This window comes from Spermophilus citellus, assembly GCF_964194105.1.
Source record: "Spermophilus citellus genome assembly, chromosome: 4".
NCBI lineage: Eukaryota > Metazoa > Chordata > Mammalia > Rodentia > Sciuridae > Spermophilus > Spermophilus citellus.
The window spans coordinates 225,121,704-225,146,453 of record NC_138185.1 but is presented as its reverse complement, the minus strand read 5'-3'; the positions used below and the strand labels follow the sequence as shown (position 1 = coordinate 225,146,453).

At 41.1% G+C, this 24,750-nt stretch overlaps 1 protein-coding gene and 1 pseudogene across 3 annotated transcripts in view; one reads left to right on the top strand and one right to left on the bottom strand.

Annotated features, from left to right (window-relative positions):
* RCOR1 (REST corepressor 1) overlaps nt 1-24,750 on the bottom strand; it is a 132,915-nt gene that overhangs the window by 64,848 nt on the left and 43,317 nt on the right. The window lies entirely within an intron of this gene.
* LOC308646158 (serine/threonine-protein phosphatase 2A 55 kDa regulatory subunit B alpha isoform-like) lies at nt 11,607-13,012 on the top strand (annotated as a pseudogene). The gene has a single exon. The product of its transcript is annotated as a serine/threonine-protein phosphatase 2A 55 kDa regulatory subunit B alpha isoform-like (transcript).

The following is a 24,750-nucleotide window of genomic DNA, read 5'->3' as shown; positions in this document are numbered from 1 at the left end:
CAAATCAACTCCAACACATTTCAATGACTAAGTAGCACTGAGATTATACTCTTTTTTATTTTTCAGTGGACACAACATCTTTTTTTTTTTTAAAGAGAGAGTGAGAGAGGGGAGAGAGAGAGAGAGAGAGAGAGAGAGAGAGAGAGAGAGAGAGAGAGAGAGAGAGAATTTTTAATATTTATTTTTTTAGTTCTCGGCGGACACAACATCTTTGTTGGTATGTGGTGCTGAGGATCGAACCCAGGCCGCACGCATGCCAGGCGAGCGCGCTACCGCTTGAGCCACATCCCCAGCCCAGACACAACATCTTTTTATTTTATTTTATTTTATTTTATGTGGTGCTGAGGATCAAACCCAGCGCCCCGCGCATGCCAGGCAAGCACATTACCGCTTGAGCCACATCCCCAGCCCTGAGATTATACTTTTTATCTATGATGCAAGTAAAAATTTAAAAAGTGAAAAGCTAATTAAAAATATAAACCAAAACCCTTCATACCACACTCTTAAAAAATCCTCTGTGGAAGGAAAACTCTTGACAAAAAAAAAATTAAAATTAATTAATTAAAACTCAACTATAAAAGACTATATAAACTTATGGGAACCAGTACAAGAGGTAGTTTACCAAAATCTCCATAGCTGTGAACGCTTGTAATAAAATTAGAAAGACTAAAAATTACTTGTATCCAATTGAAGAACTTGGAAATCCCAAACTGAATAACCTGAGGAAAGCAGAATGCAGGCAATGAAAGTCAGAAATTAGTGAAATGGAAAACAAAGGCACAAAGGATAAACGTAGCCAAGGTTGGTCCTCTATAAAAACCAATAAAATAGATTAACTGCTGCAGATTTTGATAGAGTAAAAGATATAATTTTAGGAAGAAAAAAGTAGCTGTCACTCCAGACCTATTAGCAATTCAAGATGGATGGTGTAAGCGGCAGAGTGCCCACCCTTGGGGTCCAAACAGGAAGACAGTGCCTGTGTCTCCTGCAGAGGCTGCAGTGCTGGAGCAACTGCTGAGGTCAAGGCTGCAACAGGCTTGCTTACTGGCTCCTTCAGTCCTCACACTGGAGGGGCACTCTGACCCTGGCTGTGCCTGACGACAAAGGCCAAGAAGGGTGAACCAGCTGGCACAGAACACACGGACTGTGGACTCCCTGTCTGAGGGTGCCAGTGTAAAAAGCATGGGATGATGGAAAGGAGAGGGCTTCATTAGTGCAGGCCCCATGCTCCCACAGGACCATCTCCCCAGTGCACTGAAGACAAGTCTGTGGAGCAGACGAGAAAGGGCTGTCCACTGTGCCCTTGATGACCTGTGTGGGAGCAGAAAGGGAAAGAGAAGGAAGAGAAGAGTCAGCTGGATGAACACAGAGAAAGGGGAAGAAAGATGAACTGGATGAATTGAAAAGACTCATTTCTCTTCCAGTAGGCTTTTCTCACCCTGAATAATCACACTGGAAGAGCTTGTCCTAAGACATGCTGACTACAAGCTCTTGTAACAAATCTTGTTCTCCACAATCCTAACTTCTAACTTTTTGTAAAATGTCTTAATTTAACCAGCAGCTCAATAAAAAGGTACAAAAATAGTAGTCATGGAGGTGATAATCTTACAAACCAAATACTATCTTCTAAGGACCCTGACCAGAAAACTCAAGTTGAGTGTTCTAACTCTAGAACACCACAACACCATTATATCCACACTAAAAGCATGTCTCCACAGTGACAGCCCATCTTAATGGTAAGCTAGCTCTCAAAAGAAAATGGTTGTTCTGTTCAATTTCAAGCAATAGATTCCAGAGGCATGGTGTTAACCACTGAGCACTATGTTATCCTAAGTATAAAGACAGGTCAAAAACTAGAGTGTACGGTTGGGGACATAGCTTAGTGGTAGAGTGCATGCTCAGACTGTGTGAGATCCTATGTTCAACCCCAGCACCAGAAAAACAAAACAACTACGTATGAAATTCAGTTTTCCTCCTTGTCTTCCAGTAAGTATTTCTTCCCAAAAGTTAAATGCCTAAGTATTCTCAATTGAAAATAGTTTCTCCTCTTTTTAGAGGCAGTCGGCCGCAAATTTAATTTCTAGACACTTGTATCTTCCTACAGTCAGAATACATGTGTCCTGCTTGGCTCTCTCTTCTAATCTCTTCCTTTCTGAATGCTTAAACTTTAAATTGGAATAAATAACTACACAATTTTCAATCTTCAGCTCTCTGGAATTAAACCCTACAATCAACACAGGAAAGTTATAAAGACTGTAAGAACTAGAACCTCATGCAAGCTTCCCTAAATTTGCTGGGAAATAATTTTCCTCTTAAAGATCAGTGATTTTACAAAGAAAAAAATTTATAACAAAGGGCTACACATTCAGGCTTTTGTCTTAGGAAGATTTTTTTTTCCTTCAAGGTAATAAATTCCCTATTCACTTGCTTTTTTTTTTTCCTTTCCTTTTTTTTTGGGGGGGGGGGGTGGTGGTGGTGGTGGTGTTTTACCCAGAATTAAACTCAGGGGCACTCGACCACTGAGCCACATTCCCACATCTCCATTTTGTATTTTATTTAGAGACAAGGTCTCACTGACTTGCTTAGCGCCTCCCAGTTGCTGAGGCTGGCTTTGAACTCGCAATCCCCCTGCCTCAGCATTCCAAGCTGCTGGGATTACGGGCATAAGCCACCAAGTCCAGCAATCCACTTGCTTTTAAAAAATAAAAATAGTCTAAGAAAATATTTTAACTTCCACTGCACTTGATTATCAAGAGGTATAATAAAACAAAATAAAAACCCTAGGAGAAACAGAAAGGTAGGCAAGAACAAAGCTAGGTGAGGGGAGGATGCAGGGGAAACAGAAAGGGCATGAGCAACATTAGATGCTGACCCGTGAAACATGCCCATGCACATGATGCTTGCTTTGGGTTTCCCAGCAGATGAGTGTCCAACTACCTGTGAGCTCCCAGGTTTTCATTTATCTACTGCTGCCAGGCCAATTACTTCCCACAGGATCTGTGCCATCTTTGGTTTTTGTTCTGTTTTTTGGTTTTTCAGGGGGGCTGGGCCAGTGGGGATCTTCCTATGTTGCCCAGTCAAGTCTCTACTCCAGGTCTCAATTGATCTTCCTGCTTTGGCCTCCCAGTAGCTGGGACTAAAGGTACAGGCCACCACATCTGGCCCCTTTCTATCTTGATTCTTCATTTCAGCAAGATCTATTCTGATTGATACAGAATCAACTGTCAACCTGAACAATCAACTATCCTGAGGAGAAGTGTCTCAGGCAGTGTCCTGGTATAATGCTTTCTACCGGCAGGGAGTGCAGAACACAGGATCTGAAGCAGAGGAATTAAACAGCCACAGGACTCATGAGCAATCACAGATCTGATCTGATGTTGGTCTTTCCCCACTTCTTTTCCACTCCTCCTTAAATATCAGTGTTTCCTGGAATGCCTCTGCTTAACCTGGTAGTAATATTCTTCCTAAACATACCATATATATTCAAGATTTCTCCTACCATTTTCAACAATGACTACCACATCTGTGCCTGCAGAACACAAAACCCACATAATCCAACAACCACTCTCTAAAGTATCTCCACACAAAGTGTTTTAAAGCATGGTGGCGGCACATGCCTGTCATCCCAATTACCTGGGAAACTGAGGCAAGAGGGTTACAAATTCAAAGCCAGGCTCAGCAACTTAGTGAGACCATGTCTCAAAATAAAAACAATAGGGCTGGGTATATGGCTCAGTGGTAGGGTGCTGATGGGTTCAATCCCCAGCACCAGAAACAACAGCTTGTTTCCCTCATTCACCCTTGCCACTGCCACCATGCTGATCCCTCTTGCTTTTCTTGAAAAAGGACACTGTTACTTACACAATCCAGTCACCAAATGCTAGCTATATGCCTACAAATAAATCACCTTGGACTCCTGCTCCCTTATTTCCTCCAGCACCCCAAAATCCATTAAGTCCCATGAACCCCATCTCAACTCTTCTAAACACACCACTTCCCACCCATGTCAATGACTTGAGGCCTTCATCTTTGCTCACCTTTTCTTAAGAGCTTCAAGCTAAATGAATTTCACGACCGCTTTTTCTATTTCTATGAAGAACATCACTGGAACTTTAATAGGAATTGCATTAAATCTGTATAGCACTTTGGGTAGAATGGCCACTTTGACAATATTAATTCTACCTATCTAAGAACATGGGAGGTCTTTCCATCTTCTAAGGTCTTCTTTAATTTCTTTCTTTGGTGTCCTGTAGTTTTCACTATAGAGATATTTCAACTTTTTTGTTAGATTGATTCCAAGTTTTTGCTGCTGTTGTTTTTTGAGGCTATTGTGAATGGATAGTTTGCCTAATTTCTCTTTCAGCTGATTCATCATTGGTGTATAGGAATGTAATTGTTTGCTGGTGTTGATTTTTTGTATCCTGCTACCTTGCTAAATTCACTCATATTCTAGAAGTTTTCTGACAGAGTTTTTTGTGTCTTCTAGATATGGGATTATGTGGTTGGCAAACAGTTTGAGCTCTGAAGATCAATGGAACAGAATGGAAGACATGAAACAAATCCAAACAAATCCACATAGATATGGTTATCTCATACTAGATGAAGGCACCAAAATCACCAATCCATGTACTATAGAAAAGACAAGTCTCTTCAAAACATGGTGCCAGGAAAACTATAAATCCATATATAGTAGAATGAAATTGAACCCCTATCTCTCACTCTGCACAAAACTCAACTCAAAGTGGATCAAGGACCTGGGTATTTATAAGATGACAAACCCTGCACCTACTAGAAGGACCAGGGTAGGCCCAGCACTCTAACATGTGGACTTAGGAACCATCTACCTTAAAGAGACTGCTAAAGTGCAAAGTAAAATCAAAATGGGATGGTTTCTTCACGGCAAAGGAAACAATCCAGACCTTGAAGACCGAAGCTACAGAATGGGTGAAAATCTGCCATCCGAACCTCAGTTAGGGCATTAATTTCCAGGATTTACAAGCTTAACACCAAAAATACCAAATAATCAAATCAATAAATGGGCAAAGAGGAACTCAACAGACACTTCTCAAAATAAGAAATACAAACAGTATTTTCAACAAATATGTGAAAAAAATGTCAACATCCCTAGTAATTAGAGAAAATGCAAATTAATATTACAGAGATTTCATCACACTACAACTAGAATGGCAATTATCAAGAATTCGAGCAACAATAAATGTTGGTGAGGATGTTGGGTACACTCATACACTTTTGGTGGGACTGCAAGTTAGTGCAACCCCAATGGAAAGCAAAAAAATATAAAGATTCCTCAAAAAACTAGGAATGGAATCACCATTTGATCCACTTATCTCACTCCTCAGTGTATAGCCAAAGAATTTAAATCTGCAGTGACACAGCCATATCAATGTTTATATGTTTATAGCTGCACAACTCACAATAGGTAAACTAATGGAGCCAACCTAGGTGCTTTTCAACAGATGAATGAATAAAGAAACTTGTGATATATCTACATAATGGAATATTATTCAGCCATAAAGAATGACTTTATGACATTTGCCAGTAAGTGGATGGATCTATCATGCTAAGTGAAATAAGCCAGTCCCAAAAACTCAAGAGTAGCTGGACACGGTAGCATATACCTGTAATCCCAGCAGCTTGGGAGGCTAAGGCAGGGGGATCATGAATTCAAAGACAGCCTCAGCAACAGTGAGGCGCTAACCAAGTCAGTGTGACCCTGCCTCTAAAATACAAAATAGGGCTGGGGATGTGGCTCAGTGATCAAGTGCCCCTGAGTTCAATCCCTGGTATCCCCCACCCCCCACCAAAAAAAAAAAAAAAAAAAGAGTGAATGTTTTCTCTGATATGTGGAAGCTAAGCCAAAATAAGGGGGCAGGGGGAATAGAAGTCCAGAGGATTAGACAAAGAAGGGGAATGAAGGGAAAGGAGGGGGCATAGAAATAGGAAAGACAATGGAATGAATCTGACATAATTTTCCTGTGTACATACATGAATACACCCCAGTAAATCCCACCATTGTGTACATCTACAAAACTGGAACCCTAAAAAGAATAAAATATCCGTACATGCATAATTTTATCAAAATGGACTCTAGTGTCATGCATAACTGAAAACAACCAATTAAAAAAATAGATAGAAAGAACCTCAAGCTAGCCAGTCACAGTGGTACATGCTTGTGATCCCAGCTACCTGCTTGTGGTTTCACTGCTGTGCTCTTTCCCTCTTACCAATTCCTTCCTGCTGCAACGTCCCTTCCCATTTTTCAGTCTACTACTACCACGGGCTGGAGGACCACATCTGTGGACACCACTCTGTCAGACAGTCCAGGTCGGCAGTCCACACTCCCTCAATATTCCCTCAAGGGGGACCCTCCATCCCAGCAGGCTCTCATCATTAACAGTCTGCATAAAGATAAATGCCACTGAGGAAAGAACAAAATCACTAAGACTCACTTATTAGTAGTGGTCATTAGTGGCTTTGGGGTAAGACCTAAAATAATTAATATTACAATGTACCAGTTAAATGGCTAAAGAACTTTACATATCTGTGTCATGTACCTCATACATAAAACAACCCGATAAGAGAAGAACTGCCCTAGTTCACATTTGAAAAGAGGAGTTAAGCAACTTGAACAGGATTGTAACTCTGGTTGGGATCTGAGCTCGAAACTGACACCAAAATCCCAGGCCTGGTCTGAATCCCATTTAAGCCACTGTGTGCTGAGGGATGATAAACAAGCTACTCAGCTTCACTCACCCTGCAGAAATGAAGAGTGTGGTACAACCTTGCCCAGGTCTCCTGAGGAGCAGAAGGGGCACACACTGAACACCTGGGCCATGCTGCTTGAATGAGAGCCGTGTTCCCCTGTCAATTACAGTCCTTGAGACTCAGGCTCTTTAGCCTCTGGCACACTACAGGTGCTTCATATGTGCTGACTTAATCCATACAGAGAGGTTAGGAGACCAACCCATGTTCTAGAAAGGGAGCAGGGCCTCATTCTGTTTCCTCTCTTCTGCTGACAAGTCAGAGAACCAAGATGATGAGGCTGTGACTGCTGCCACTCAGGGCCCCTGGGATATGACCCTCCCCTCGGCTTCCAGGCTACAGGTGGTGAACAGCTTTCCTCCACCTACCTGTCTTCAAAACAGCACTGCTCCTCTGGTGAGGCTACTTCAAAAGTACTGATTCACAAAGCTCCAGGGACAAAGCCGAATGAATACTTTCCTCAGGACTGACTGCATCACTGTGCAGCCAGTATCTGATCCATGTCCTTTCCCATTCCCAAAAGGAAAGCCAGTTCCAATCAATGCTAATGAAGCAAACTGCAGCTTACTTCTAACTAAAACACCTTTCGTTCTCTCATTCTCTTGAACCTGTTGCTAGCTTGGACTCAGAATCAGTCTTTGGAGAACCAGAAACACTTTTAAAATTGATAATATAAAAGAAAACACCATCACTTAACATCAATGAAATATGGCCACATAAAATCCTAAAAACAAAATGAAGCAGGGAGAAAAGCACTGTGGAGACCTAGGAACCTCACAGTGGGGTCCTGGCCCCAGGCTCCCCTCGTTCCTCATGGCACCTCACACCAGCAACATCCCACCAGCACATGGCTCAGCATCAGCTACACTACACTGATGCACCAGCACCAAGCCTCCAAGAGACGAACCCTGTAGCCACAGTGACTGCTGCTGGTGAAGGCCCATCATTGCAAGCCTTGAACACAGACTCTTGGCACATTTCCACTTTTCCTTGTCCCAGTGAAAACTGAGCATCTAGCTGGGGACACAGCTCAACAACTAAGCCCATATTATATGAGTTCCTCACAACGAGTTGAGTTAGGACCCAGAACATGGAATTATTTTGAAAGCTGCAAAGCAAAGCATATAGAAGAGCATATAGAAAAACTGGCTGCCTTGTGGTGACAAAATTAAACGAGAAATTCTATACAAGGTGCTCAGCTAAATATCTTGACCACTCTGCTCACTATTCAGTTGGTTAACCTTTAAAAGACAGTGTTCATATTAAGACAGCGAAAAGGCCACCTTAAAAAAAAACTGAGAAAAACTTCCTCTGTATTTGGTGGCTATGGTTCTCTATTCCCACATTCCAAAAGCTGATCTACGCATTAGGGAGTGGGGAGGTTTCTCTGGTTGCAATGACGGCCCTGCCAGCTGTACAGATGTAAAGTAGCACACATCTGTAATACCTTTGACTTGGGAGGCTGAGGCAGAATGGTCACAAGTTCAAGGCCAGCCTCAGCAATTTAGCAAAACTAAAAGGTAAAAAGGGCTGGGGATGTGGCTCAGTGGTATAGTGCCCCTGGATTCAATCCCCAGCACCACGAAAAAATAAACAGATAAATAAAAAATATCCCTGCCAAACTTTCTACTTTCTCTGTATCCGAATCCTAATTTATTCTCTAAACAGAAGAAAATTTTTCCCTGAACTGTACTGGTTCTACTTCATATTACCTTGCAAGAATTCCCCCCTCAAGTCCATGTAACCCAAACCAACCTGGAATGTTAAAGCTACATAGAACTTTAGACATGGGGTTTGCTTAATTTATATGTGAAGAAATCACATCTGAGAAGTGCCTTGCTCAAGGTGATATGGTATGGAGACCAAGTCTTAGCTTGGCACAGTGGCGGATGCTAATCTCAGCAACTTGGAAGGCTGAGGCAGGATTGCAAGTCCGAGGCCAGTCTAAGCAACTTAGCAAAACCTTGTTTCACAATAAAAAGATTAAAAGGGCTATGGGATGTGGCTCAGTGGTAGAGTGCACCTAGGTTCAAGCCCCAGTACCTAAAAAAAGGGTATTAAGGAGAGTGGGAGCACAGTTTCCAGCCCAGGGGTCTCTGAACACATTTGATCACATTCTACACATACCCTTCTTCTTAAGAAATAAGTATACCAAGATAAGTCCCTTGTTCTGGCATTCTATGACAGTTCACCGGTATTTTGTAGGTGATCTTTCTGTTATTAGTGTTGTGTTACCTGCTATCAGAACAGCCAAGAAAAAAAGCTGCTTATGAACCCTAATAATTGTAGTACTTGGCAACTGTAAATGCTGGCAAGATATTCTGCATGCACAGAAGAAATATGTAACTTTGTAGCAACAGGACAATTCCATTTTTTCATATGCTAACAGCTAATTTCAGTAATTTGTCCAAATATTCATGAAGATCCTCTATAAAAGGTTCTTTTTAAAAATCTCAACAAGACAAAAGAAAAGTAGGCAAAAAAAAAAAAAAAAAAAAAAAAACCTGCTTCCTTGCCGAAGAAATCAAATAATTTGTGCAGAAACTCTACTCTAAGAGATGGAGCTTAATTTCTCCCACTGAATTATGGACTGGATTTAAGGACTGGATTCCACAGAATCTTCAGGGGAGGGGTTGGGGGAACTCAGTGGAGAAACCTAGCAAACACTACCTTAGCCAGATACCCAAGGTTAACATCATGATGACAGTCTGTATTCACCCTCCTCCAATAGGATGGGAATGAAAAGGGCACTTCACCTCCGTGGATTCCTCCCATAACTCCAGTCTAATCAAAAGTAAAACATCAAACAAATCAAGAGGATATTCTATAAACTAGACCAGCACTCTTCCAAACTCAAGCTCATGATAAAAAAGGAAAGACTGAAAAACTGTCACAGACCGGAGGAGACTGCAGAGGCATGACAATTATATGCAATGTGGTGACCTGAATGGGATTCTGGAACAGAAAAAGGACGTTGGTGGGAGAACTGCTGAACTCTGAATGAGTCTGGAGCTTAGCAGTGTACCGCCTGGGCCCCACAGATTCAAGGGCTTCACTATGGTGATGTAGGATGCCAACATGGGATCTGGGTAAGGGCTCTCATTTAGAGTACAAGGAAAGGCAGAGGTGGGGCGACAGCTACTCTGCTGAGAAGGAACACTAAAAAAATATATTCACAAACAGAAGGAAAACTTTAAAACTACAGTTTGCATTCATTTTCAAAGAATGATTACATGTCAGATCTGCCTATAATATCAGAAAGAAGGGGAAACTGCACTTGTAGGAGCTGGAGGTCTGGCACAGGCATAGTCCTTGTTTCCAGCCCCTGAACTGCAAAATAAATAAATAAATAAAAAGAATCCCACATGATAAATAGGCCAAATTTCCTAATATCAAAAAGAATAGGGGCTGGGGATGTGGTGGATGTGGCTCAAGCGGTAGCGCGCTCGCCTGGCATGCGTGCGGCCCCGGTTCGATCCTCAGCACCACATACAAACAAAGATGTTGTGTCCGCCGAAAACTAAAACAATAAATATTTTTTTTAAAAAAATTCTCTCTTTCTCTCTCTCTCTCTTTAAAAAAAAAAGAATAAATAAAATTGAAAGTTCTGTCTTACCTTCCAATTTTCTGGGGCAACATAATGCCTGACATTCTAATCTTATACCAATCACAAAGTTCTTTCATCTTCAGAAGGCAGTAACTAAAAGGCTGGGGATGTGGCTCAGTAGTAGAGCACTTGCCTAGCATGCATGAGGCCCTGGGTTCCATCCCCAACTACAAAATATTTAAAAAGCAGAAACCAGTAAATAAACCACTAAACAATCTTTGCAATACCTCTGTGCTATATTCATCTTAGATGCAAACAAAACTTCACTAGGAAGGCTAATCACTGAATTCCAAGTGGAAGTGGATGCGACTCCAGCATTTGGCCTTAATGAACCCAACAAAAGACAAGAGGCCTGTATGCCTCACACACAAGGAAGGAAGTCACCTAAAGGACCTGCTAAAAGGAAAATACAGACGGGAAATCCTAAGTCTGGCACCATGCACATATCAACACACACCACCCCATCTGAAACACTTTGCAATGCTATCTTCGGAAATCTTTTTCACAAATTTCTACTCTTTATGTGTTTTGGGTTTTACATACTCAAAGTAAATTATATAAGGAAAAAAAATAAGATTAGACTTGAGGGAATTTTTTTTGTAAAAAATATCTGAGCAATGTGATTTCAAGGAATGAAAATAATTTGCTCGGGGGCTGGCGATGTGGCTCAAGCGTAGCGCGCTCGCCTGGCATGCGTGAGGCCTGGGTTCCATCCTCAGCACCACATACCAACAAAGATGTTGTATCCGCCGAGAACTAAAAAATAAATATTAAAAATTCTCTCTCTCTCTCTCTCCTCTCTCACTCTCTCTTAAAAAAAAAAAAAAGAAAGAAAAGAAAATAATTTGCTCGATTCAAATTTTTAACAAGAAAAATGACAACTCAAATCTGGCACCGTAGCAAGTGCCTATAATCCCAGCAACTCAGAAGGCTGAGACAGGAGGATCTCAAGTTCAAAGCCAGCCTTAGCAACTCAGCAAGACCCTGTCTCGAATTTAAAAATAAATAAATAAAAAGGGCTGGGGCTCAGTGGTTAAGTGCCCCTGGGTTCAATTCTAGTAACCCCCCCCCCAAAAAAAAGACAATTCAGAAGCTTAATCCATTCTCGAATCTGTGTGGGGGCAGTAGAATTTAATTTAATTTAATTCTACAGTAGAATTTAATCATTCTGGAGAATTACTAGCAACAGGAGATAAAGGTGGTAGAGTTGTCATCTTTCAACAGGAGCAGGAGAACAAAATACAGTTTCATAGCAGAGGAGAATATAATGTTTACAGCACCTTCCAGAGCCATGAACCAGAATTTGACTACTTGAAAAGTTTAGAAATAGAAGATCAACAAAATTAGGTGGTTACCCCAGAAAAATGCTGCTCAGTTTTTATTGTCTACCAATGGTAAAACAATAAAATTATGGAAAATCAGTGAAAGGGATAAAAGACCAGAAGGCTATAACTTGAAAGAGGAAGATGGAAGGTATAGAGATCCTACTACAGTTACTACACTACGAGTGCCAGTCTTTAGACCTATGGATCTAATGGTCGAGGCTAGTCCACGAAGAATATTTGCCAATGCTCATACATACCACATCAACTCAATTTCTATAAATAGTGATTACGAAACTTATTTATCTGCTGATGATTTGCGGATTAATCTTTGGCATCTGGAAATTACAGACAGAAGTTTTAATATTGTGGATATCAAGCCTGCCAATATGGAAGAGCTCACAGAAGTGATCACAGAAGCAGAATTCCAAATAGCTGTAACACATTTGTGTACAGCAGCAGTAAAGGAACTATTCGGTTATGTGACATGTGGGCATCTGTCCTCTGTGATAGGCATTCTAAACTGTTTGAAGAACCTGAAGACCCCAGTAACAGGTCATTTTTTTCTGAAATCATCTCTTCTATTTCTGATGTAAAATTCAGCCATAGTGGTCGCTATATGATGACTAGAGACTACTTGTCGGTCAAAATTTGGGACTTAAATATGGAAAACAGGCCCGTGGAAACATACCAGGTTCATGAATACCTCAGAAGTAAACTCTGTTCACTGTATGAAAATGACTGCATATTTGACAAATCTGAATGCTGTTGGAATGGATCTGACAGGGTTGTCATGACTGGATCTTACAATAATTTCTTCAGAATGTTCGACAGGAACACAAAGCGAGATATAACTCTAGAAGCATCACGAGAAAACAATAAGCCTCGCAGAGTTTTGAAGCCACGCAAAGTCTGTGCAAGCGGCAAGCGAAAGAAAGATGAAGTAAGTGTTGACAGTCTAGACTTCAATAAGAAAATCCTTCATACGGCCTGGCACCCCAAGGAAAATATCATTGCTGTAGCTACTACAAACAATCTGTATATATTTCAAGCCAAAGTGAATTAGGGTTGGCATTCCTAGCGGAAGAGCCCACTTCCTGCTTAGTTGAGATAGTTGAATCTAGCATTCGTACCTATAAAAGAGAGAAGTCCATTGTGGCACCCCTTTCCAGTGTTTGACAGTGTGCCATTCGACAACACATTTTTATAGCTACATGGAGAAAACTCTGTGGGTTATCATTGTAGTGTTCTCCATGCCTGCTAGCCATTTAGGTAAGGGTAGGGCACTTTTAATTTAAATGACTTCTCGCACCATCTTGCCTAATGGACTAGATTGGACTGTATCAACATTGAGTTACTCCACTTTTTATGCCTTCCATTGTGATGACGTCAAACAGTGAAAGCCTTCAGTCATGCTATGGGATTTGTGTATCCTCATTACTGTATCATTTGTTGGGTACACCCCTTCCCCCTTTTTTAAATTAAATACAGCTCATTCTTACTGTGGCTTGTGGCATTCCTCCTCTCTGGCCTCCTGGACTCTCCCCCTTCATCTCTCTTACCCTTGCTCCTTCCACCCAGTCTTGGTGGTGGTATATTAAGAAAGAACGAAAGCACACACAAAATGAGTCAGTTTGGGGTCAGTGATAAAGGGGGTATATGTTGCGAACAAATGTTCTAATAACAGTTGGCTGTAATCACTCCTTGCCATGTCTGGCACTGAAAATAAGGAAAAAAAAAACTACTACTGAATAAAAGTGACAAAGAATGGAAAAAAAAATAAGAATCTATCACAACTTTCTGAAATAGATACCCAGGCAAGTTATTAAAAATTCAAAGACTACCAAAACAAATGTCATGATAAAAAAAATAGAAATTGCCACAGAAAGGTATGAAGAGGAAGAAATGCCAGTGAGTTTCTCAAAAGGGGGAGGGGGGAAGGCTGTGAACCATGCTGTTTCCTGCTCTCTCAAAGCAACAGTCAGTCAGACCCTTGGGAAGGCAGTTTGACACCCAGGCGGAAAGCCAGTCACAGCAGCTGCTTCCAGGAATGGGAGACAGTAGGCCGGAATGCAGAAGAAACTTACCTGCCCTGGGTAAACACTTTCCATCTCTTAATTTTGTATTGCATATCTATATACAGATTAATTTAAAGAAAAAATGCAGTAGCCACAGGGAAAGAGATGTGGCCAAGATCATCAATTCTAAATGACACAGCCCTCTGTCAGGAATCGTGGCTCCAACAAACACCTTTTCCCCAGGCCTCCATATCACAGGAAGGGCTGCAACCCCAGAATCCCACCACACAGTACTGAGAGGCCTTGCTCTACTGCTAAGTCACTAGCTAGAATTACATCTTGTCTCTTATCTACTCCAGTTTTATCCAAGTGTCCAACACAAAAAGGAATCCATGCTTTATATAATGGCTAAAAACACCAGACACAATCCTCTCAAGAATTATTAAAGAACAGCACTGTAATTCCAACAGAAGGCATTTCCAAAGGTTTCTTCTCCATACTTCCCTCCAATCTTGTAGACACATCTCCCTGCCATCTCATGTGGAGGTGGACACTCTAAGTATTCATGATTTATCAACAATAATATTTGTCAAAGGAAAGATAGATGATTAAAACCACGTACTCTAAGTTTTCATATATATATATATTTTTTTTTTCAGTTTTCGGTAGACACACATCTTTATTTTATTTTTATGTGGTGCTGAGGATCGACCCAGTGCCCCGCGTGTGCCAGGCGAGCATGTTACCATTTGAGCCACATCCTCAGCCCCTCTAAGTTTTCTATCAAAAAAATCTTAGCTGGAGCCAGAGCAGTGGTACATGCCTTAAAGTCCCAGCTACTCAGAAGGCTAAGGTAATAGGGTAAAGTTTGAGGACAGCCTCAGCAACTTAGAGAGATATTAAAAAAAAAAAAAAAAAAAAGGGACTGGAGATGTAGCTCAGAGGTAGAGCACTTCCAGGTTCAATCCCAGTACTGGGGAGAGAGGGGCCAGGGGGATCTCAGCTGATAGGGTGATTCTAGGTGATAGACACAGTATGCTAGAAAGAAAAACAACTTGGAGAATTTTCAACCTAATTAGGGACTCGATGAAAGAACACAATAAAATACTTAAATACAGATGTGGGTGGGTAGCATAATACTTGAAGGGAATTCTTCAGAGGAACAAGCTAACAGGCAAATGTGAGGAAGAAACAAATAATACAGTCACATAAAGCAGTAAGGAGTTTGAAGACACAAGAATCAGGCAAAGGTCTGAGAAATGTGACTGCTGCCAAAAGAGGATCCCAGGAGGTGCTGGAATTCACAGCTGACTAGGAGTAACTCAGTGTCCAGTCTTTGCTTAATGCAGCAAACATTTGCTTGATACAGTGTGATAGTCCTAGAATGGAATCCCAGCTCTGCCTGGATGGAAGCAGGGCTTTCTTCTCTCTCTAGGCTTCATTTTTCTCTTCTGTGAAAGCAGTTCCCTTTTCATAGAGATTAAACAAAATAGCATTTTTAAAGGTAGCAAAGGTGCTGGCACATAAGGAGTTTAAAAGAATCCAGACACCAGGACTAAATTCAATGCTAAAGACACATTTAGAAGACTCAGTTACAAGGCTCTCATCTGAAGCCAACTAAGCAATTCCTACTTAGTTTGGCCAACTCAGCATAAATATCCTCTAGCAAGTTTCCTTTCAGTATTAAAAAGCCTGCTGATAATCAGCTACAGAAGTCAGCTACTGAAATAACCAGTAACTTCCTTTATCAATTCACTGCTTCTCTAGTCTCTTAAACTTTAAATTCTATATCCCCCATCAACAGCAATAAGAGAAAGAGAGAGAGAGAGAGAGAGAAAGAGAGAAAGAGAGAAAGAGAGAAAGAGAGAAAGAGAGAAAGAGAGAAAGAGAGAGAGAAAGAGAGAAAGAGAGAAAGAGAGAGAGAGAAAGAGAAAGAAAGAGAGAGAAAGAGAGAGAGAGAGAAAGAGAGAGAAAGAGAGAGAGAGAAAGAGAGAGAAAGAGAGAGAAAGGAGAAAGAGAGAGAAAGAGAGGAGAGGGAAAGAGGGAAAGAGAGGGAAAGAGAGGGAAAGAGAGGGAAAGAGAGGGAAGGAAGGAAGGAAGGAAGGAAGGAAGGAAGGAAGGAAGGACCCCAAACTCACTAATAACAATTATCAATCAACAATTTGCACTACAACAACAATGATTAGCTCCTAGGAAATGAGGAGTAAATGTTTAAACTGAGCACATTCTCACCAGACACCTGGATTCTATTCTAAGTCTCACTGTTCTAGTCCAGAAACTAAGCCATTCACTAAGGGTAAACCACATTAACACTTCACAACTCAGATGAAGAATTCTCCATGTCCTGCATGCCCCAGGATAACAATTTCTATCTCAGTTATCAGAGCACTCCTAAAACCCATGAGAAAAAAATAGAGCCCAAGGACCATCCTGAGTGCCTTCCTCCACATACAACAGCACAATAACCAACCCTCTGCACAAATACTAAAATTTAAATGCATGTGTGGGACCCCATTTCCTCATTAGTGAAATGTGGGGAAAGGACTCACCCTTAGTCCACTTTACAGACAGGCTAAATGGCTTGGTCCTGCCTGCTACTGTGCAGTCTTGACCTCCCTTCTCACCATCCAAGGGAATTCTGTAGTGTCCTTTTTTTTAATCAAGTGAGCATTACACGGTTTGTAGAATCTGTGCCTTTTTACTCTCATTCCCTGATCCTTGAAACTTTACTCACTTGCAGACTTCAGAACAGACTAGTCTCTGCCACTAAGCTCTGCTGATCACCATGGTTCTTCAGCTCTTTCCCTTCTTCACTGCCTTCACACAGCCACGCTACATAACTTAAGTCCAGTTTCTTCATGAGCCAGATTTTTTCGACTAAACAGAACCCATTCCAGCTAGTTCAAGCACTAAGGGGCTCACATAATATTTAGCAGGGTAGAAGAATCAGGACTAGAGACCATGCAGCTGCCACACATGAGGGTACTGGGCAGAGGACACCATGAAGAGCCTGCTGCCTCTGGAAATGGGTCTCCTAAACTCGTGTGCATTGACTTCGCATCACATTGCTTCCCAGTCCTCGTCTAGCCCTGGCCCACAGGCTAAAAGTAAAGTCACATGCCCATGGATAACTATAAGGGGTGGGGGGTGGGGGTCTTAACAGCTTCCATTTTAGTGTAATCTGAACTAATAAGATGGGAAATTACCTCTAAATATAGGGTGCTTGAAATGCGTTGGTGGCCAAAAAGCACCCCAAATATCTGCAAGGGATACCACATTAGACACCTCTTCAGGTCCCTTGCATATTTTATCTTGACTTATTTCCTAAATGCTCCATACAGTTCAGGGTTATGGGAATTTGTCCTCACTGAAGAGAGAACTATTTTCAGCTCCATTAACTGTTTCCTCCAGTATTTCCAAACAATATGCTTCAGCTACTATTGATTTCTTTTCCAGTTTCAATTCTATTCAATATCAAATGTGGAGAAGGACTTGGCTTTATTATACAAACCACTCACACCTCTTCAATCACCCCAGAATATGTCTTTGTACTTCAATGCTTATGACTGTGTGAACACTTTACAGTTAAGCCATGCTACACATTATTGTTACAAATCCATTTTTACAGAATTTGTTTCACCTGGAATTGATAACTGTCTTTTTTTTAATTGGGGGGGGGGGCTAGTTAGGTTTTCTGCTTACTTATCATTAACTCATCCCCAGACTTCCATAAGAAGTATACATCTCAATACCTCAGGTTGTTTTGTTCTTTGTAGTGCTGGGGATTGAACCCAGGCCTCACATATGGTAGGCAAGCACTCTACCACTGAGCTACATTTCCCAGTCCTTTTGAGACAGGGTCTTGTTAAAGCTGCCCAGCCTGGCCTGGAACTTGTCATCTTCTTGTCTTGGCCTCCTGGAGCAGCTGAGATCACAGGGCTGTGCCACTACACCGAGAAACCTCAGGGTTTTGTTTGTTTGTTTTTTCTTTTTTTAAATTTTTTTTAATTGTAGGTGGACACAATATCTTTATTTTTTATTTACTTATTTTTATGTGGTGATGAGGAACAAACCCAGGGCTTCTCACATGCCACAACCCCAGCCCTCAGGTTTGTTTCTTAAGACATTCCTTTATAGCCCACAGATATAGACTGGTTGGTCAATGTCTTCACCACAATTATACCAAATTTTCTCTCTCTCTCTCTCTCTGGATTGGAGATTGAGCAAACAGGCACTTTACCTCTGGGGATGAGCTATATCTCCAGCCCTTTTAATTTTGACATGGGTCTAAATAAACCGCCCAGGATAGCCTCAAACTTGTGACTGTCCTGCCTACCTCCCAAGTCACTGGGACTACAGTGAGCCCAAGCCCACCAACCAACAAGCCCAGCCCCACAGACTTCACCATCCCCCTGGCTGAATCCTGTGTGTGGGCCAAGTTTTGAGACTGATTAAACAAATTGATAAATATATTAAGGATAACAAGAACTAGGATTCTACCTGTCAGAGAAAGGAATTACAAATAAGGAAGAGACTGGAACCCCATGGTATTAGGTAAAAAAATGATAGCAATGCTATGAACTTATGGTGTCTAGTCTACAAAATGGTGTGTGTAGAGAAACTGATCATGGGTGTAGGTGTGTACTCACAGACATTACTATTCTGCCCCATGAGACCTAAAAGCAATGATGCCTTGGCAGCAGTGCACATACCTAGTGCCTAGAACTTTGCTTCTATCATATTCCACTAAATGAGTGCCCCTTAGGGAAAAAGCTAACACCAGGATGCATCAAGAAAGTGCAAGATCAATTCACAATAGCTAGACTGTGGAACCAACCCAGATGCCCTTCAATAAATGAATGGATAAAAAAAAAATGTGGCATTTATACACAATGGAGTATTACTCAGCACTAAAAAATGACAAAATCATGGCATTTGCAGGGAAATGGATGGCAGTAGAGCAGATTATGCTAAGTGAAGCTAGCCAATCCCTAAAAAACAAATGCCAAACGTCTTCTCTGATATAAGGGGAGCAACTAAGAACAGAGCAGGGAGGAAGAGCATGAGGAAAAGATTAACATTAAACAGGGACGAGAGGTGGGAGGGAAAGGGAGAGAGAAGGGAAATTGCATGGAAATGGAAGGAGACCCTCATTGTTATACAAAATTACATATAAGAGGAAGTGAGGGGAAAGGGGAAAAAAAACAAGGGAGAGAATTGAATTATGGTAGAGAGAGAAGAGGGGAGGGGAGGGGGATAGTAGAGGATAGGAAAGGTAGCAGAATACAACAGTCACTAGTATGGCAGTATGTAAAAACATGGATGTGTAACCAATGTGATTCTGCAGTCTGTATTTGGGGTAAAAATGGGAGTTCATAACCCACTTGAATCAAATGTATGAAATATGATATGTCAAGAGCTTTGTAATGTTTGAACAACCAATTAAAAAAAAAAAAAAAGAAAGTGCAAGATCATCTTGGAATATTTTGATATACCAGAAAGCCAAAAGCAATTCAAAGAAGGAGGGGGATTTCTCAAAAGTTCATAGGAGCCATCTTAAAAAGACTTCCCAGCAGGCCATGGTGATACACACCTGTAATTCCAGCAGCTCAGGAGGCTGAGGCAGGAGGACCGAGAGTTTAAAGCCAGCCTCAGCAACAGCAAAGTGCTAAGCAACTCAGTGAAATCCTGTCTCTAAAAAAAAAAATACAAAATAGGGCTGGGGATGTGGCTTAGTGGTTGAGTGCCTCTGAGTTCAATCCCCAGCAATTAAAAAAAAAAAAAAAGGCTCCCACTAGCCACATGTGTAACAAATTGAGCATCGAATTAAAAAAAAAAAATCTAGTTATGAACTGGCTGTAACCATTTAATAAAACTGGAAACCATTAAGTCCCATACTGATATGAGTAAGTAAATGGGAGCAGGAGAAACCCCTGAATTCACCTCCAACAAACTGCTTATTGCACACATTAATTAATAAGTACAAGAACTCTTCTTAAGTAATTTTACAATAGAGAATCCTGGCAGATGTCATCCTAAAATAAAGAGATAAAGGCTAATGTGATCACAAGTAAGATGAATCTACATTGTGTATTTCCTGATGTGGCATACAAAGGAAAGCAAATCTCTTTTGTAACACTGCCCAAAGAAGAAAATTTGAATCTGGTCATGAAAAAGCACCAGACAGACTCAATTTGGTGGCCATCCTGTAAAGGAACTGCTGTATTCTTCAAAAATTCAAAAATCACAGAAGACCATCAAAAAAAGACTAAGAAACAATTCCAGAAGGAAGGAAACTAAGGAGACAAGACAACTAAATACAACACATAACTCTAGACTGGATTCCAGACCTCTTAAGAACATCAAAGAGACATTGGAGGTTGGAGGTGTTACTGTATCAATGTTCTAATTTCCAGATTTTGATGGTTATATTGTAGTTGTAAAAGAAAACACCATTATTTACAGGAAAAATATACTGATACATTAAAAACTTTTAAAAATGGAGAAGGGTCTGAAATAGACATTTCTGCACAAAAGCATAGGAAACTCAACACTATCAGAGGTCAGGGAAACACAAATCAAAACCACAATCAGCTACCACTTTACACCCTGAACAGTTATAATTAAAGTCATGGAGGAGACTCTGGGCCTTCATGCGCCACTGGAGGGAACGTACAAGATGTAGCCGCTCTAGAACAGCCTGGCAGTTCCTCAAAGTTAAACACTACAGTCCCAGGTATTTCCAAAAGAAATGAAAACATACATTCACACAGAAACCTATACACAGGAACCCGGCACTACATTTGGGGCCCTGAGAGTGGAGATTTGCAAAGGTGATATAGGTAGAATACAGGGCAGGAAACCAACAGGCAGTCTTTGGGTACAGGCTGCTCAGTCAAGTCACAGATGCCATGAGGAAAGTCAGCATGGCCCACAGCAAATCCAACAAGGCATGGAGAGCCAAATGTTCATGAAAGCCAGGACCCAGGACACATACCTTTATCTTCAGGGTCGTACTCAGTATCTATGTCCAAGACATCCATGACAAAAAATCTCAACGTCCTCCCAGTGTCCAGCCCAAGTCAACACCTGCATCTTCCACCAGAGAGACAAAATCATTCCATGGGGCTGGGATTGTGGCTCAGCAGTAGAACGCTGGCCTAGCATGTGCAAGGCCCCGAGTTTGATCCTCAGCACCACATAAAAATAAACAAATAAAATAAAGGCATTCTGTTCATACACAACTACAAAAAAAAATTAATAAATAAATAATAAACTTCAGCCAGGCTTGGCGACACATACCTATAATCCCAGCAACTTGGAAGAGACTGAGGTAAGAGGATCCCAAGTTCAAGACCAGCCTCAGTAATTTAATGAGGCCCTAAGCAACTCAGCAAGACCCTGTCTCAAAAATATAAAACAAAAAGGGATGGGGATATAGCTCAGTGGTTAAGCATCCCTGGGTTCAGTCCTCAGGACCAAAAAAAAAAAAAAATAGAAATTTCATTTCTGCATGTTCTTTAAAAAGCTGCACACAAATGTTTGGCTATGTATAATATCAAATGTCTATCAACTGATAATGGATATAAGTAGTATAGCTATACAATGGAATATTATTCAGTGATGAAAAGGAATGAAGGAGCCAGGTGTGGGGACTCATGCCTGTAATCCCAGCTACTTGGGAGGCTCAGGCAACTTAGTGAGACCCTGTCTCAAAATTAAAATTTAAAAAGGGCTGAGGTGTAGCTCAACTGTGAAGAGGCCCTGGGTTCAATCCCCAGGACTGAAGGAAATTATGCTAAGTAAACAAAGCCAGTCATCAAGAACCACATTTTATATGGGCCTATTTACATGAAACATCTAGAACAGGTGAGCCCAGGAGGAGACAGGCAACTGCCTAGTGCTGGGGAATCACAGGATGGTGGCTAGAAAGTATGTGGTTTCCTTCAGGAGTGATAAAAACATTCTAAAACGGGTATGTCAAGGGTTCAGCGAAGACCGTTTAGAAAAAAATCACAAAATTACATATATTTTAGTATGGGCAAGTTGCATAAATTACATCACAATAAATCTCTTGCTTAAAAAGAAAAAATCCTGGGTTAGGGTTGTAAAAGTTAAAAAAAGAAAAAAGAAAAAACCTAGAGGGTGAGGGATAGAGCATCACACCTGCAAAGTATTTTCAAATTGTCCGGGGGAAAAAAGATAATTTGCAAAAACGTCATACATGGCCACAAATATCTTATCTCCACACTGCTGTTTGGCATAGAATCCTAGATTGTAAGTAAGACTCCAAGGCACTTGGAACCAGTCGCCTCCTAGGTTCTCAGTCCACTGTTTTAAGTCTGTGTTCTGAAATGGCATAGTGCAGTGCCAGATCTATTTTTCACTCTCATCCCTGTGCTGGGCACTCAGTGGGTCTGCTCCATCTGGAGAGTTATTTCAGCTTTGGAAATTTTTCAAGCATTAACTCAATATTGCTTCCTCTCAATATTCTTTTTCCCTTTCTCTGAACACATAATATTCAGACACTGGATCCCATGAACTGATCAGTTAACACTGGTAAGTATTCAGTTTTGGGGGTCTTTATTAATCAATTATTAACCTCATGCCATAACTGCATTAACTATCCCTCACTCTTACACATACACTCACTTCTCCCGTATAGTACGCTTTCATACCCCCTGCCCCAAAATGCAGAATCATAAATAAGAAATAAGAAACTTTTCCCATATTACCAGTGTCATTACCATACTTACAGAAAATTAGCATTTTTCATCATCACTTAAAATACAACCCTTATTCACATTTCCACACATCCTCTCACCTCAAATGATATTTTTTCAGTCAAGGATCCAATCAAGGTTTGGACATTATTCCTTCTCCTTTTCATCTATCCTTGCTCAATACTTTCTGAAAGACTTCCTGTTTCCTATTAAAATTTCCCCTGCTATCTTATTTTCCTAGAGCTGTTTCTGGTTCTCTGAATGGTCCCCTATTTTGTGTCATGAATTTTGTCTCACTGCTTTAAACTTTAAGTTTGAACTTCTCTTCCGCAATGCCATTTCCTGTTTCTTCACAGGCTTCCTTTTATCTGTTTGCATTAAGACTGTTAGAGACTTTTTTCATGTGCCTGATAACCCTCAACTCTTCAGCTGTCGTTAAGGAGTATTAAGTTTTAACAACATGTACACAGATGGGGTACATTCAGTGGCCAGACTGCCCTACAGTGATCAGACAGGGATCTAACTGCTTCACTGGAGGCTACAGAAGGCTGTTAAAAAAAAAAAAAAAAAAAGTTCCAAAGCTGGCCACCTCACTTGATGTTTTTACAATGTGGTCGACTGATGCTCTGCCTTTCAGTGGTAAGGTCTATGTTCCCTCCATAAACACAGACAGGTTTGGGACCACAGCAGAAGCTACACAGAAATCCTCAGAGATTAATTTAGGGCTGAGCTGGAGCTTAAATGGTAGAATACTTGCTTATCTGGCATGCTTGAGGCCCTCAGTTCTATTACAAACACAAAAAGTAAATAAATAAATAAATAGACTTAAGTCAAAAAAAGTGAAACAGAGTCGGCCTGGTTCTCTTGAAACATACACCTATGGACAGAGAGCCACCATGTGCGAAGTCTCAATGCCCTGAAATGTAAACTAGTATACCCAGACCCCATGGCCAGAAATGTTCAGTGACCCCCCAGCTGCAAGCAAAGCCTCACCCACCCACAGCCACTAGTCCTTCAACTCTCTGGCCTCACTGCAACCACAGAAATCATCTGAGCTATAAATGTCCAACCAAGCTCTTCCCAAAGTCCTGACCCACAGAAACCATGAAATTATTTTAAGTCACTAAATTTTGGGGGTCATTTTTCAGGCATTAAGAGTGAATGGAACAGACTGTGGCATGTGCAAGTGAGATGTTGCAGCAACAAAAAAATCTAGCAACAGCTTCAGATCTAGGAGGCAGGCAGGCACTGGAGGGCCCTGAAGAGGCTGTTTGTACCTGAAAGGCCTCAACAAGGAGACTGACAGGAAAAGCCCAGTGGGAAATAAAAAAATAATAATAATAATTACTCAACCTTGGCGAATAAGGGACTCCTGTTATGTAGAAGTGGAAAATATGTCCTGCAGAAATGTAGAAAACAGAAAATGTACCTAATGAACTCAATGATCCATCTAAGGAGATTTCCAGGCAAAATTCTAGAAGTTTCCCCTCAGACTGCTTCCTACTGCTATGATAAAATAAAAGAGCAGAGAAATGAGCTGGGAAGCCAATTAAAACTACAGAAGTCAAGCCAGGCATAGTGGTACCCACCTGAAATTCCTGTGAAAGCATTTCCTTTGAAATCCGTGACAAGACAAGGATATCCCCACTCCCAACACTTCTATTTAATATGTTACTAGAAATTCTAGCCAGAGCAATTAGGAAAGAGAGGAAATAAAAGGGATTAAAAATAGGAAAGGAAGAAGGTCAAATTATCACTGTTCGCAGAAGATATGATCCTATACCAAGAAAATCCAAAAAATTGCTAGAGCTAATAAATATGGCAATATAGCAGGTTACAAAATCAACATTCAAAAATCAATAGCTTTGGCCAGATACGATGATGCATGCCTATAATCCCAGCAGCTCCAGAGGCTAAGGCAGGAAGTTTGGGAGTTCAAAGCCAGCCTCAGCAACAGCAAGGTACTAAGCAACAGCAAGGTACTAAGCAACTCAGTGAGACCCTGTCTCTAAATAAAATACAAAATAGGGCTGGAGTTATGGCTCTGTGATTGAGTGCCCCAGAGCTCAATCCCTGGACCCCTCCCCCCAAAAATCAACAGCTTTCCTAATTTTTTTTTTTTTTACAGGAAGTGAACCCAAGGGTACTTAACCGCTGAGCCACAACCTCAGCCCTATTTTTTTTTTTGGGGGGGGGGAGAAATTTCAATATTTATCTTTTAGTTTTCGGCAGACACAACATCGTTGTTTGTATGTGGTGCTGAGGATCGAACCCGGGCTGCACACATGCCAGGCGAG